General features: G+C 56.7%; 1 protein-coding gene across 7 annotated transcripts in view; it reads left to right on the top strand.

The window, feature by feature from the left end:
- The window catches only part of ZMIZ1 (zinc finger MIZ-type containing 1), a 236,780-nt gene that overhangs the window by 73,043 nt on the left and 148,486 nt on the right, over positions 1–15,251 (top strand). The gene's annotated exons all lie outside the window — the stretch shown is intronic.

Here is a 15,251-nt window from a genome sequence, read left to right as displayed (position 1 = left end):
GGCTTACTGACTGCAGACACCCCCTCCAGACCTGAAATGGAGAGGGTGGGCGTCCTTTGTCCAGGAGGAGCTCGAAAAGGCAAAGCCTCAGCCAAAGAGAAGGGCACATGTGGATGTAGCCATATCCATGGTGTCCCCTGAAGCGTGCCACTGAGTCCTGGCCCCTCAACAGGAGAACCGAAGTCAGGCCTTCCCACATGCATCCAGCAGGCCACTGATTAATTCAACAGATAGATATTAAGAACCTACTCTGTGCCAGGACCTGGCCTAGGCAGGAAGTAGGGTTGTCAGAACATAGATCTTCTGGCACCCCTGTGCAACCCCCATACCTGTGACATATTTTCCTCCTGTTGAATGGGCAGGATCACTTTTATTACAAAGACACTGTGCTCTTGTCACAAGGCAGCTGTGTCCCACCTAACTGCCATTCCAGGAGGATGAAATCCCAGTGCTGGGCAGGGGCCAACAGGTAATGCCGAATCCCTCATGGACCAAGCAGCTGAGGCAAGGGTCTCCTTCCTCCAGAGAGGTGGGGCCTGGAGCAGGGCTTCCAGGGCAGACATGGGAAGAGTGCAAAGGCCCTGAGCCCTGGACATCTGGGGGCCTTCTCTGAGCCACTGGGCAGCAGAGCCCCAGGGAAAATGGCAGCTGCAGAATGTCCTTGAGCAGGGCCTCCCTTGGCCTTCCTCCAGGTTTATCCGGTCTGCGCAGCGTGGCTTACCTGTAGAGGGCACAGTCCCCTGGGACCTAGAGGAAGAGGAGGGCTGAGGTGGCCTTTGGGGGCCATGCTTCTCAGAACCCATCTGCGTCCATCATTTGTCTTTCCTTCCCTCTCTCCTTTCCTTTCTCCTTCCCTCAACAAACATTTCCTGGCGGCCAAGTCTATGTCCGGCCTGTGCTCAGGAAAAGACACATCCACAGTCCTGGAAATGCCCGCTGCCCAGCCAGCATCACACAACATCTCAGGGTGGGACAGGGGTCCAGGAGAGAGGCAGCCACTGGGTGGGGCTCAAGGTGGGGCTGGCCCTGCATGCTGCCCTGGGCTCTGGGGAAGTTTAGGCATACTTTGCCCAGCTGCTGGGGCTGAGGGGCACAGAGAGCTGGCATCGGGGCTATGCAGAGCATTGTCAGAACTTGTCTCTGTGGTGATGAGATTTGGGGTGTTCAACTTGATAGGATTCCATGGGATTGTGAGCTCAAGCCTGTTCTATTACAGCTGGAAAACGCCTATCCAGAAAAGAAGTGGAGGTGGGGTGGCCAGTGGACAAGCCACAGGCCACCCATCCTGCCACCCATGACCGAATGTGGATTCTGGGCAGGGATGGTTTTAAAGGTACTAGGCTAGAGTCCCAGAATGCTGCCTAGGCCTTTGTGTCCCTCACCTCAGCTTGCATGCCCCCAGGGTCAGGAGACTCATTACTGCCGCATGGTGTCTTTGTAACTCTTCCTGGTAACTTGAGCCCTGGCCACCAACCAGGCTAAAGTCTGGCTTCTGTCTTCCACTCTTCTCACCCCAGACCCACAGTTTAGGCCTTTTGCCTCCCTGACTGAGTCCCTCCTGAGATGTGCTCCCTCCAGGCAGAGCAGCAAGCTGGATCTGCAGACAGCCCCATTAGGGCCTGTTTGATTGGAGTAGTATGGACAAGTTTTCACTGTCCTGTTCTGGGCAACAGGAGTGTGGCCAAAGTCAGCTCCTGCCCAAGTGAGCGGACCTGCCTTCCTAGCACAGACCCTGGTGAGGTCCTTGGGCTGCCCACAGTGAAGGCAGGAGACCTGAATCCCAACTCTGTCCCTGTCCCCAGGGTAATCTCAGGCAAGGCCTGGCCTCAGTCAGGCCCAGACGGCCTCCCATCTGTGCCTCTGCCCAGTACTTTGTCTGTGGCAGGCCCGTGGCTTCCTGGGAGAGCCCTCCCACTCACTGGCCTGTTTGCTTCTGAGCAGCCCGCTTGCTGAGCAGCCCATTTGCTGAGCAGCCTTGAGAGACCTGGGATGCTGTGGCTTTCCACAGCCTGTGCCCTGGGAAACCAGGAGGGGCCAGGAGGGGGCTGAGGGCCTTTGTTCAAACCTCTTCCCCCTGACTGGGCCAGACCACCAACCTCTGCACTCCTACCACTCCCCTCCTGTGGACGGGTGAGTCCCCAGTGCCAGAGGCACAGGGAATCACCAGGGTTCGCCTGAAGGCCATGTGGCCCCACAGCCTCTCATCTGCTATCCCACCCAGACTCCTGACACTTCTAAGGATCCAGGAATGTCAAGCCGAGAGTGAGGTGGAGGGGTCTTCTTACTTGGGGTGCTATGCCTGTGGCCTGGCGTCACACTGTCTCCAGTGCAGGGCTACATGGCCCAGCTGGGAAGCCGCACCTTCCAGGAAGGGTGCACACTGTCCCTCATCTTCGACCACTAGGAAGGTCTGCCTTTGAAGCCTGAAATCTGTCCTCCTTCAGCTTCTCCTTTTGTCCTGGTCCCTTCGACATGGCTTCTTGGAAGTGACACTGCCCTTCTACCCAGAGTGGGGGAAGACAGTGATCCCATCCCTAGGGAGGGGCTGATTCTATAGCCCCTGCTCAGTGCTTGAAGTTGTGACCTCCTAGGAAGAAAACCCAGTGGTGCTTTTGTCAAGGCCTCTTGCTGGAAAACAAATTCCTGAAGGTCTCTAGGTCAGAGGCCAAAGGTCAGTGAGCAGGCCAGGGCAGCCTACCTACTCCTGCCCCAGAAAACTTTGGCGTTTCTGAGGAGGCCTCCACAGGGCCCTGCCTCTCTCCTGGGCTGGGTGGGGTCAGTGGGACAGGAAGCCAGGGCAGGCCTGGAGGATGGGACTCAGGGTGGCCTGGGCCTGAGCCAAGGATGAAGCGAAACTCAACCCTGACCTGGCCTCAGGGCCACAGCCGCACAGGTCACCCACCCAACAGGAAACCCTGCCCAGCCCCCTTTGCCCCCCCACCCTGTGTTTCCCGCGGGTGGTGCTTCTACTGTTTCCCGTGGGAGCTGCTGCCAGGAATCATATCCTCTTGAGAAAGGAAGCTGGACCTCAGGCTCTTGAGCTTCCCTGCCTTTGACCTGTGCTGACCCCTCCCAGGGCCTCCCTTCCGTAGAAGCTCTGGGCCCACGCCCATCCCTCACCCCACACATGCTGATGACTTATCTTCTCCCAGACAATCAGTCACCTTTAGGGGCCTGGCAATACAAACCTTATAGCAGGGCTAGGAGACATAGTAGGAGGCCAGGGACTGGGTTTTGGGGTCTAGGATCTACTACCAGCTTGCTGGTGCACTTGGCAAGTCACTCAACCACTCTGGGCCTCATCTATAGGGAGAAAGAGGAGCGGAAGAAGCTCTGCCAGCTCTGAGCATCCCATGGGAGAAAGGGTTTGGGGGTAGGATGAATTTATACCCTATAAGGACAGCCAGGTTTGGGATTAACTGCCCCAGACGCCACCTCACGCATCCCAGACATCTTTGTCTCCAGCCCAACCTGAGCACCTTGTCTATGATGATCCCTAAGTAGGGAGAGAGACATGGGTGGCTGCAGTGTCCCCATGGGGGATGGGGGTAGTGACACTGACATGGCCCATTTCTGTCAACACAGGGGCAAAATTGAGTGTCTCTGACTGGAAGGAGCCCTCCCTCCCATCTCCTACTCGGAGCCGGGAGATGGAGCAGGCCAGCTCTGCACTCTGTTCAGGCTGGTGGGGCTGTGGGATGGAAGCCAGGGAGGGGCAGTGCTGGGGGCCAGATTTCTTGCCACCGTCTGTCATTCTCCTCCCTCCTGGGAGGTGCTGTGAGGCCTCTGGGTTTCCTTGGTTGTGATGTTGAGCCTAAGGTGCAGGGAGGAACAAGGCGATGGTCCCAAGAGCTCCAAAGTCTTCCAGAGTGCGCTGTGGAGTTGCTGCCCTGATATCATCTGGAGAAATTCATGTTCGCCGTCGCAGCGACTCTGTGAGGTCACTGCTCCTCTTGTCCCCATTTCCAGAGGAGGAAACCAAGGCACGGAGAGGTGAATTGACCTGTCCACAGTGGTTACACTGGGCTTTGAACCAGGCAGCTGGCCCCAGAGTCAGTGCCCTTGGCCACTGTGCTGCTTCTGACCCAGGACCCACCTCCCCAAGCCGGCGGCACCTAGCCCAAACCCAGCTTAGTGTCAGCAGAGGTCACAGCCTGGAGTATCACCTGTTTCCCAAAGGGGCTAAAGGAAGGGTCAGGACGCCAAGGTGAGCAGACCCAAGTCATCCTGACATTGGATGGGTTAAGAAGACTTGGGGCTAGTCTGAGTTCATGGACTAGCTGAAAGCATGTCAGCAACAGAGAAGACCATAGGTCCAAGCAGCCTGAGCCCCTTGGGAGTGGTGACATCTCAGCCTCCAGTGGCCTTGGACACATAGCCCCTCTGAGCCTCAGCATCTGTCAGATGGGCCTCTCAGAGCCAGTTTCATAGGGAGCTGTGAAGAGTCCTTGAGATTCTGGGGACACAATATCTGACCACCTGCATCCCCTCAGTGGGTGGTAATTTCATTCCCTATGCATCAGGCCATGGAGACCAGAGGCATTCCTGGCAACAGGATTAATGTGAACAGGAGTGCAGAGGTGGGGAGGCCCAGACATGTAGAGGGAAAGGTTTGAATCAAAGTCAGGCTTGAATATAAGGCTGAAGAGTTAAAACCGGACCTTTTAGGCAGTGGGCAACCATTGCAGGGTTTTGGACAGAGGAGTGATTCTCAGGGAGAGGAACTGGCAGCAGGGAAGCCTGGCATGCTCAACCAGCTGTGGGACTCTGATTCAAGAGGAGTCACATGGCTAAGAAAGTTGGCCCAAGTGAGTGTCAGCACCAGCTGGGCTCAGCGGGCCTCAGTTTTCTTCCTGTAGACTGGGTACGTGGTCCACAGGGTACTGGGTAGCACAGTCTGGGTGTGTTGGGGGCACTGCAGGGAGGGGCAGGGGTCAGCACTGATGCCTCTTCCTCTGCGTGTCCTGGAGTCGTGTCCCATCCCCCACCCCCCACTCCCTGCTCAGGGTTGTCTGGGTTTCCCACCCAACCCTGGGTGGGGCCCCACTGCTCCTTCCTCCCTCTGAGACTTTCTAGTCCTAAAGGGAGGAGACTCCACAGGCTGCAATGGGCTGTGTGGTGTGAGCCAGGCTGGGGACATTGGCAGTGGGTGGAGTCATGGGATGGGTGGCCATGAGTCAGGAATTGCTGGGCCTGTGTGTCATCTGGCTGTGTGCTGTTCTGGCCTCACTACGCCTGTCTGCCTCATCTCTCCCACCCACGTCTGCGCCTGTAGGCTGCTCTGCTGGGGTGACAGTGCTCTGCATCCAAGAGCTTAAAACCCGCAGAGAAGTCAGGAGACCTGGACTCCAAGTCCCAGGCTCCCTGAACTCCTGGGAGACTTTGGGCATGTCCCCTCTCTCCCTGAGCCACAGTTTCCCTGATTGAAGAGTGAGTGTTGGGCTGGCCAGGAGTTCTCAGCCCCTCCTCCACGTGGGCTCCAGGGCAGCTTTGAAAGGCAGCCCACCCTAGACCAATTAAAGCAGACCCCTGGGCAGGACCCACAGCCCTGTCAGGAGCCTCAGGGTCTGGATGGCGTCTGACGGGCTGCTCTTTCCACCCTCCCCAGGAGGCAGTGCTGTGGCCCAGCACATGGACTCTGGAGCTCAGGACCTGCGCTGAATCCAGCTCTGCCACTTTCTAACATTGTGGGCAAGTGACTGTATGTCTCTGAGCCTCAGTTTCCTCATCTGTGAAGTGGGGATAACATTGCCACTTTATAGACTTGCTGTGGGGACTAAATGGGTTAACCTCTGTAATCAGTACCTGTTAGAGCCTGGCCTGGCATGGATGTGGTAAGCACTGTGCAAGTGTCGGCTGCTGTGTTCTCTGATCTAAATCTGGTTCCACACCACACCTCCCATCGCTGCTCGTTCATTCATCCAGCAAACATTCCGGGGGGTCTTATACCTGCAAGCCCTTTGCTGGGTGCTGCGAGCAACAGGAAGAAGACACCCATCATGGGAGCCATCTTTGGCCCCTCCTTTTAGGCCACCCAGGGTTTTAGTCCCAGAGGGGCAGGTTCTGTCAGTCCCAAGGATTGATGGGCAGGTGGGGGTAGCTGCCCCAAGAACCCCATCGAGTTGCTGGGATTCCCTCTTTCTGAAAGAACGCAGGGAGACCCCAGAGTCCGAGGAGAAGGAGGGGCATCCCAGGCTGGTCCTGACAGCCTCATCTGGGATGTACCTGGGGAGATCCTCAGTGCCTCCTGGGGGCCCCAGCATGCGCTCTGGGTGTGTGATGGCTGGGAGGGCAGGATCAGCCAAGGATGGCAGCATATGGAACAGAACAGGGAACCTCCTCACAGCCCGTTACCAGGCCTGGCCACACCTTCCATCTCCTAGAGCCCTTCCAGCAACGCCCTGGAACTAGGCAGGCATCACTCCTTCCACTTTACAGATGGAAGATAGAGACTTCAGGGGAGAGGGAGGCACTTGTCCAGGCCAGGGAGAGTAAGTGACCAAGGCAGGACTGGAACGCGCCTCCACGTGAGCAAGGTCCTGTGGGGATAGTCACGCTTCCCTGAGCGGCTGCATTGGTGGAGCATCTTGGGACTGGCTGTGGACTGCAAAGCGGTAATTAACACACCTGTGATCCCCTTCTTCCCAGCCTTCCCTGCAGCAACTCTGCAGACCACCATGGGGTTGCTCTTTGGGGGAGAACTAGCTTCCTACAAACAGCAAGAGCTCCTGTGGCCTGGCTTCTCTGAGGTCCAGGGCTTGGGCCGTGCACTTAACCTAGTTCAACCTTCTCCCTCCCCATTGTACCACTGAGTAAACTGAGGCAGTGAGCAGTGCAGGGATTTGACTAAGGCCACGTGGCTTGTGAGCAGCAGAACCAGGATTGCATCCAGGCCTGGGTGACATTAGTGCCCCTGCTCAGATCTCCAACCCCTGCTAGCAAGAACAGCTTTCCTTTGGCATTATAAATCTGAGCCTCAGCCATCACTTCAGACTGGCCATGCCCACCTGTGGCCAGAACCCCAGAGGGATGCCTGTTTGGGGAGTGTGACCTCCAGGGGCTGGCCCCTGGCCCATGAAGGGGGTCATCAGGAACCCTTGGTGCTGGGCGGTTTGCATACTACTGGGAGTGCCCTTGCCCTTCAGCCTCTCCACCTTCCCGCCTGCCTCCTCAAGTGGAGGGAGCATAGGACCTGGAGTCCAGGCTGCCCCCTGGAGCTGCCGTTGATGGTGCTGTCCAGCCCTGCACCAGTCATGGGTGTACCATCAGTCAGCTAATCTTCCAGCTGGTGTAGCCAAAGGTGGGGGAACTGAGACCTGGAGGGACAGTGACTTGCTCATGAATCCTTAGCTCCTCAGTCTGACCTCCAACACCAGAGCTGATCAGGGCTCTCGTCCCAAGCTTGGGCCCACCTGGCTTGTCCCTCTTTTGACTTACGTTCCCTCTTCTGTTCGGTGGCAGACTTGGACTCAGGACCTCTGAGGGCCCTTCTGAGAGCCTCTGCCAGGCCCCGTTGATGCTACGGGGAATTTGGGGTCAGGGGTGTCCCAGGGGTGGGAATAAGGCGTGTTCCTTCAGGGAAGCCCTCAGATGGCAGGGCCAGGTGACAGATGTCAGGCCATCCCAAGCAGAGAGGGCAGAGGTAAGAGACAAAACTCTTAAGAGGGGACGTTGGCAGAAACTTCAGTTTAGGTGATCAGCACTGGAGTGGCCAGTGCCATGTGGGTGCCGGGGGCCCTGATTTGCCAAGTCCAGCCAGGTACCCCTCTGGGCAAGACCCTGGGTCTGGCAAGGGGGAGGCGATGCCCACCCCATGGGGCCTGATGAAATTGTGGGTGTGAAAGGGAGCACCTGGCACAGAGCTTGCACCTGGAGGGTGATCAACACGTTTGGCCATTCTTTGGACAGGGATTGTGGCCCCTCTCCGGGGAGCAGGCAGTGCTTGTGAAGCCCATCTCTGGGGAGCAGATCCTCCGTGCCCACTCCTGAGTCAGCTCCAGAAGGGGCCTGATGCCAGGATTCATCTTCCCAGAGTCCTGGGTCTTCCTCCATCTCTATGATAAGGGGTCCAGTGCCTTCACTCCTGGACAAACCCCAAGTTTGCACTTGGCACAAACCTGAGCCAGTGATAACAATGACAGTCCCTATTTACTGAGCATTTCCCGTTCAAGAGTAGTATGAGCATCATCTTGTTAAGTCCTTACAGCTCTGTAAGAGTAGTGGCTCTTATCCACATTTTGCAGATGAGGAAACTGAGGCCCAGAGAGGCTGTTTCTTGCTCAACGTCACACGGCTGAGTAAGTGGCAGAGTGAGACCCCAGGTCTGGCATGTCAGAACCTTAAGCCACACTATGTGCCATCAATCCATGTTGTGCCCTCACCCCTTGATTAGAGGAGAAGTTGTTCATGTGATGACTTGGGGAGAGGGGAAGCTCTTCCCTCTTCTCCATGTGGGTGGGCCACAAGCCAGAATCAAAGCCTCTGGTTGTTAGGAGCTATTGACTAGGGCAGTCAAGGGAGGCCTCCAGGAGGAGGTGAGCCTTCTGTTCCCTCCTCCTTTCTTGGGTGGACATCGGATGCAGACTCCCAAGAAAGGGGAGCCAGTCCCTGACCAGGGCCTGAGTTTGAATCCTGATGCCATGACTTAGTGCTGTGTGAGCTTGGCTGGGTCCCTTCCTCTTTCTTGTCTCATATCTCTCTTTGCACAAGCCCCACACCAAGGGGCTGACGTGGCTTGGTGGGGGCAAGGCACATATGTGTTTACTGTGAGCCGCTGGACCACCTCTAAGAGACTGGATGGGCCGGTGTCATTCCTTGGGGCTTGGGCGATTGAGTGAGTGAGGACTTCTAGCCCTGATAGGCTCTCTGGAGGAGATGCCACTCCAGTGTGGCCTTGAAAACAGCAGATCATGACTGGGCATGGGGTGAAGCTTTGGAGGGGCCTCAGGATGTGTCTGCAGGTGCCCAGGGATGCTTATGCCCCTGGTCCAAGAGTGCAGCTGTCTCCTCCTCACTGGTGCCACCTGTATTCTCTCTTCAGCGCAAAGCTTTTCTCCTGCCAAGCCTCTGGGCCTCTGCCCGGGAGGGGTGCTCTCCTGCCTGAGAGGCTCTGCCCAAGAGGATGATGCCCCTGACCCCCAGTTTTGCTTCAGGCCAAGCTGGGCACACCCTCCAGCATTTGGTCCTAGAATTATCCATCTCCTCTGTGTCTCGCCCACCTTGCATTAGACAGTGCATGAACACCGTGGGAAAACTACAGGCTGAGTAGTCTTGGCCTTTGGCTCTGTCTTCTGTCTCCCCACCCACCCACCCCCAACTCTTTTCCTTCTTCTCCTTCTCTTCCTCCTCTGGCAGATTGTGGGCACTGTCATTAGTTGTTGAAAGAAGGAAATGGATGGATGAATGAATAGATGGAAGATGGATGGATGGAATGAATAAACAAATGAAAGACCTACCCCCAAGAAGTCAGTTTATAGGCCCCATTTTCAAAATGAGGAAACTAAGTCTCAGAGGTTAGGTGGGTGGAGAGGGTAGTTCTGGGATCTCCTACACTTCCCCAGCACCTGGTCTCTGGGTCTTCCACGATGCCAGGGTGTGGCCCCCGGTTTGCACTGGGCATCTCCTGACCACCAGAGCTTTCTCCACCTGGAGGCATCCCTGGGGGCCCAGCAGTGGGAAGACCTGGCCTGGCATTCCTGCATCCCCAGCAGGCCAGCTGAACCCTGCCAATCTGCTCTTCCCCAGCTGATTGCGAAGATTCCAGACAGGAGAGGAGGCAGGAAGCCGAGGGGCATGCAGTGAGGAGCTGTGGGGCTTGGCCTGGACACGCTGAACCTCCCTGGGCCTGGCCGTAGGCAGGCCTTCAGAACAGCTCGAAATACTCTCAGGGGAAGTGAAGACAGATGAAATTATTGAACCAAGTGTTCCTCATCATTCTTAGGCAGGTCTGCCCAGGAGTTTCCTCGGACCCTAGACAACCAGCTGCTAGGTCTGCCTTCGTATTTATTTCTTCCAAATGCAGCTACTGCTCTTGGGTGAAAACACTCAGGATCTCAATCCTCCTCTGAGCACTCAGGACTGCCCAAGCCCCAAGGCTCAACTCTGCTGTGCCTGGCGTGAGTACGACAGGGTCTCATAGCCGAAGAAATGAACAGTCCCTCAGTTTCAAAATTATACGAGGAGAAAGGAACGCCATCAAAATGTCTGGAAGTTCAGGGAAGGGAAAGATCCCTTGGGGTGGGGGCAGCATGCCTTCCAAAGGTGGTCCTTTGGGCATCGAAGGACGGTCAGGGTTCCGATGGGCAGATTCGGTATTGCAGAGCTGTGGGAAAGTGCAGTTTGGGGTGAGACAGTGCACATTCTACCACTTTTGCCTGTGTGACCTCTGGTCTCTGCTGGGCAGTTTCTTCATCTGTAAAGTGGGCCTTACAGCTCCCTGGCGACAGGACTGCGCTGAGGATGGAGTGCGGCAGTGAGAGCTGCTAGGACTTGTTGAGAAAGGACTCTGGCAGGCAGGAGACTCTGCCATGGGTGTGGCAGGCTGAGTCTCTCACTCTGCGGGCACAAGGGGCTTGTGTGTGTGTGTCTGATTATAGCAGGTGTGAGGAGCTGAGGCCTGGTGACGGGGAGCCCTGTCCCACAGGCTCGGAGGGCAGCACGGGTGTAGCCCTGCCCCACCACAGCACCCAGTGGCCTGAGGGTGAGTCTGGGCCCTGGCTGGCATCCTGCTCTGTAACATGAGCCTGGAGCCTCCCCTAGTGGATGGGCAGCTAGAGGGACAATCGAAGCTGCCCTTTTTCCTTCTGGCCAGTGGGCCTTGGCTTCCACCTTGGCCCAGGACCCTTGGTCTGGCTCTTCCCGTGTCTGGATTCCTCCCTCCAGCCCCCCAGCTGGGTGAGGTCAGGGAACATGTATTTCAGGAATGTGGGAGGTGGGGCAGCCAGCCCTATATGGATAAGCATCGGGGTAAATATTTGCCTTGCTCCAGTTCGGCCACCAGAGGAGGACGAGGGGCCTGTTCCCAGAGTCGTGTAAGGGAAGGCTTCCCTGGGTAGATGTCTGAGGTGGAGGAACCTGTGTCACCCCAGACAGCCTGAGAGCTGGGTCTGAGGCCGCCCTCCCTGTTCAGGGCCAGAGCCAGGGCCCCCGGCCCCTGACCCACAGGCCCAGCAGCTGTCTGGCCTATGTGTAAAATGGGGGTGGGAACAGCTGCTGGCTCAGTTCACTTTAGCCAGTGGCAGTTTAGCCCTGGTTTGGGTGGACGCCCACATGGCCATGGTTCTGGCCCCACTTGGCACTTGTGACCTTGAGCAATTACCCCCTTCCTCAAACTTTAGCAATCACCTTTCGCTGACCTCTTCCTGCCTCTGGGGCCCCTGTATCTACACATCCCATGTCTCGTTAAGCCCCCACAGCCACTAGGGCACAAGGGGCACGTGTGTGTGATTAGCAGTAGGTGACAGGAGCCCTAAACTTCAGCTCAGGGATGCCATCTCTCTAGCCCGCTGCTATACAGACCACACTAGGGCTCCTTCCTCCAGCAGCCAGTGGGTAGGTCAATGCTCTGGCCAACATCAGGGTCTACAGGGTCAGCCTGGAGCCTCCCCTGGTGGGTGAGTAGCTGGAGGAGCAATTAGTCCCTGATTAGAGAGGAGATAGGGGCTCAGAGATGCCGAGTGACTTGCTCAAGGTCAACCAGCGTTAAAGGGCAAAGCAGGGATTCAAACCTAGCTCCACCCACCTTTGCCTTCGACCTCACCACTGAGGACAGGCCCAGGGCTTCAGCCCTGTGGCTTTGGAATGTGGGCTCCCAACCCTTGGCCAATGTAGAGAAGCACCAGTCACTTAGCCACAGACCTAGAGCCACAGACATAGAGCCTTCATGGTACCCCACAGCCTGGATGCTCTCTGGCATGGGCATCTCTGTCCTCCAGGAATCCTGGATCAGCCCTGCATCTCTCCAGGCCAGACGCAGCCTCCATCAGCCTGACCAGGTCCCTCCACCCAAGCCCATACCCAGGGCCTCCCAGGAAACCCTGGAGGAGGTGAGGCTGGGAAGGTGGGTGTGGTTAGGAGAACACTCTGGGTCCTGGGACACTCCCCGCCCCTGAGTGACCTCTGCCGTGTCCCAACCCAGCCTTGCCACTCTCTAGCTGCTACACTCTAGCAACCCCATCCTCCCTTGGAGCTCAGTGTCCTGCTTTGCAAAATGGGCACCTGTCATTGCCCTGCCTTTGGGAGCTCCAGATACACAGTGATAATAAAAACACATTTCCGCCTGGAGTCTGCACCCCTTCCTGCCTTCGCACTCGGAAGCTGCCCTGCCGTCAAGCCCTCACCCCTCCCACCCCATCCCCAGAGTGAGAGTCCTGAGCTGAGGACACCCACGAGAGCCCTCTGGGCAGTGGGGTACCATCCCATGGGGACGCTTGGCTGGCCCCACCACCCCCACTCGGCCCTGAGTCTCAGGCTGCTCCCCATTCCGTGGTGCTGAGTTCCTTTTTAAGCAGAGAACAGTTCCCTGCAGTGGATCTGTGTTGGTTATGGTTGTGGTCTGGTCAGACTGGGCACAGCCACTGTGACACGTCGTCCATCTGCTGCCTTCTCCTTTGCCTGGTCTCACAGGTGGCTGTGAGCCTCGCCTAAGCACACCCAGCATGATATCACTTCCATGTCCACAGCACTGCCCAGGTTTCCTGCTTCCTGAGCCCCGCAGCCTTCCTGGGTGCCCAGTGCGTCTGGGTCTGAACAGGCTGCTGAGCAGCTCCATAGCTGGGCTCCCTGGCTGGCTGCCTGGTAGTAGACAGAGTATGAGTGGGGGCAGACTCTCTGCCTACGTCTCAGCTGTGTTCTTATTACTTATTAGCTCCTTATTACCTGTGTGACCTTAGGAAGTTATAGAACCTCTCTGGACCTCGTGTATAAATTGGGGATGCTCGTTTAGCTTCTACCTCACAGCATTGCACTGAGAGTTAAAGGAAATGTCCCAGGCATAACCCACTAGAGGACTCCCTAAAGGCCAGCCTCCTACTTTCCCAGGTGGGAGCCGATGCAGTCTGGTAGGGAAGGGGGTAAGTCCCTGACCAGGGCTTGAGTTCATATCCTGATGTCCCTACTTATTGCTGTGTGACCTTGGACAGGTCTCCTCCTCTCTCTGGTCTGTTTTCCCCTTTGCACAAGCCCAACACGAAGGAACTGCGGTGGCTGGGGGCAGAGAGGCATACATGTGCATGGCGAGCTGGAGCATCCCTGAGAGGCAGGATGGGTGGACGTCGTTCCTTGGGGCCTGGACAATGCTCACTGTGTGAGCAAGAACTTTCCAGCTCTGGCTTGTGTCTCAGCTGCCAAAATAATTATTTTCTCTTGGTCAGTGGGTCTGCGGGCCAGCTTGCCTTTGTGAAAAGCCTGAGCTCTGGGCAGTTGGGAAGCAGGAGGCCAATTCCAGTTCTGCCCCAGCCACTGACTTGCTGTGTAACCCTGGCGTAGGGGCAGTCGATGACCCTCTCCAGCCCTCGGTTTCCACCTCTGTAAAAAGGGAGAGTCAGAGTCAGTGAGCCCAAGGGCTGTGTGTGTTCTCATGGCCAGCAGAGTCTGGGGCTGCCAGAACCAAAGGGTCAGGACACAGGGACATTCTCTTTCCCTGTGCTGGAGTGGGGATGTGGGGCTGGCTTTGGGGGCTTGGAGCTCAGGGGCCCGGCGCTCCACAGGGCCCAGCATAAGCCCCTGCAAGGCAATTTATGCCTCAGCTGACATGCCCAGAAAGCTCCCTGCTTGTCCAGCACTCCTGCATTACCTTATCTGGTCTGTACAACTCCGAGGGAGGTCCCCTCCTTATCCCTATCTCTCCTCTCACAGATGAGGAAACTGAGGCACAGAGAGGTTTAAGAAACTTGACCAAAGCCACACACTTGGTAAGATGATGAAACCAGGACTTGAACCAGATCATTTTTATTACTGAGCCCACATCTCAAATGCCAAGACTTGCTTCCTCTTAGAGTAGGCACCCACTTCTCTCCCTGGGAGCTCCTGCCTGCTGCATAGTGGGGTGGGGGCAGGTCTAAGGCCTCCACCAGTTGCCTGGAATGTGCTGGAGCCCACATTTAACGTGGCACCTGCATGCCCTCTCCCACTGTTAGCCACAGGCCTCGTTCCGCAGGGAGCATGGTGATTGCCCAGAGCCAGCCAGCAGGGCAGCATCACAGCCAAGACACAAACTCAGGCCTCAGTGGCTCCCAGCCTGCAGCCAGGACTCCAGAGAAGCCCATCTGCAGGCCCTCTGGGTCTGGTCCTTCTGGATTTCCAGAGAGCCCCGTGGGCAGTGGCGGGGCAGGGGGAGCGCTGGTGGCCCATTGAGGAGATAGGCCAGCTGGACCCCACCCAACAAGGATAATCATGCCCCCACTGCCCCACCACTTCCTGGAAGCCCATACTGTGCAGGCGAAGGGCCATCCATGCCTCCTCCCTCCCTTTCTCATCCCCACGTACCCAGTATACCAACAGGTCCTGGCACGCCTGCCTTCTGCTCCTTCTGCTCTCAGCATGACTGTCTCTGGCCTGGACCCTTGGACCAGCTTCCCCACTGGTCTCCTATCCTTCCAAGCCCTCTCCCCCAGCAGTGACAGAGATCTTCTCAAACTACAACTAGGGTCATGACCCTCAGCTGCTCACACCCTCCTGTGGCTCCCGTCCACTCTCTCGATGACTGGCCCTGGCCCGCACTCACCCCACTACCTTCCTCTCTCACTGCACCCTCCACACCAGCCACTCTCAAGCCCTCCACTGGGCCAGGCTTTTATCCCTGTCTTGGAGTCTTCACATATACTGTTCCCTCTGCCTGGTATACTGTTCCATGCATCTTGGCCTCCCTCTCTCTGGCTCACCCTTCAGTATCACTTTGGCAAAGAGGCCTCCCTGAACCTTGGGTCTATGCTCTATACTGCATAGCTAGCCCCTATACTTGTTCTTTCTGGCAGACACACCACTTTTAATGATCATTGTTTGATTCTTTGCCCATTATCTGAGTCCCCATGAAGGCAGGACCACTTTCCTGTTCCCGGCTTGGGGTGTCCATTAAATGTTTCTTGAAGGAATGAATGAATGAATACCAAGTGCCTCTGTCACCATATGTCCTTAGATTCTCCCAGAAACCCTGAGAGGGGCATTGTGATCCCATTTGACAGATGAGGAAACTGAAACCCAGAGAAGCCAGGAGCATATCCACAATCGCGTGGAACCTGTTTGCTCAGGGCACC

Source organism: Equus quagga, chromosome 2, assembly GCF_021613505.1.
Source record: "Equus quagga isolate Etosha38 chromosome 2, UCLA_HA_Equagga_1.0, whole genome shotgun sequence".
In the NCBI taxonomy this organism is placed as follows: domain Eukaryota; kingdom Metazoa; phylum Chordata; class Mammalia; order Perissodactyla; family Equidae; genus Equus; species Equus quagga.
The sequence above is the reverse complement of the archived record's forward strand: the minus strand, read 5'-3'. Positions and strand labels throughout refer to the sequence as shown.